Genomic DNA, 847 nt, shown 5'->3' on the forward strand with positions numbered 1-847 from the left:
CCCTCTGTGTATAATAATACTGCGCTTAAAATACACTGCGGGCGTTATTCCTGTATTTTCGGCTCATTGTTGTTGTTTTTTTGGGGGGGGGGATTGATGAACCATGTGGGAGCATTATGCATTTTGAGGTTTGAAGATTTTTTTCATGTTGCACTTTAAAGAGAAAACCTTCTACTTAGCCTCCCCCACCCCCAGACAGCAAAGGTGCCCCTTTGGATGCCCATCCTGCTACCCCCCCTCCCCACGCCTTTACCCTACATAGATCCCCGATCTTCCACCCCTGCAAAGGTCCCCCACTTCCATCCCTGCACAGGACCCACATCTTCATCTCCACATAGCCCCTCCCACCTTCATCCCCAAATTGTCCCTCCAACATTCCTCTCAACATAGCCCCTCCCACCTTCGTCCCTACATAGCCCCCCCACCTTCATTCTTGCATACATCCCTCCTCCCCACACCTACACTGGTCTCCCTACCTTCTTCTCTATATAGATCCCTCCACACCTGCATCCCTACATAGCCCCCCACCCCCACCTACAGGCCAACCTAAATACCATACAACTTCATCCCTACATAGGTCACACCACTTTTATTCCTCCATAGGTCACCCCGCTTTCATCCCTACATAGACCCCCTCCCTTTCCTGCATACATTGGCCCCCCACCTACATTCCTTCATTAATCTAATCCACCTTCATCCCTACCTAGAACCCCTCCACCTACATGCCTACATAGAGCTCATCCACCTAAATCTCACCATAGATCTCCTCCACCTTCATCCCTACATAAATTCCCCACCAGCATCCCTACATAGACCTCCTCCACCCTCATCAATACATAGACCTCCT

The sequence above is a fragment of the Nanorana parkeri genome, unplaced genomic scaffold (genome assembly GCF_000935625.1).
Source record: "Nanorana parkeri isolate BGI_ZX_2015 unplaced genomic scaffold, ASM93562v1 scaffold3475, whole genome shotgun sequence".
Taxonomy (NCBI): domain Eukaryota; kingdom Metazoa; phylum Chordata; class Amphibia; order Anura; family Dicroglossidae; genus Nanorana; species Nanorana parkeri.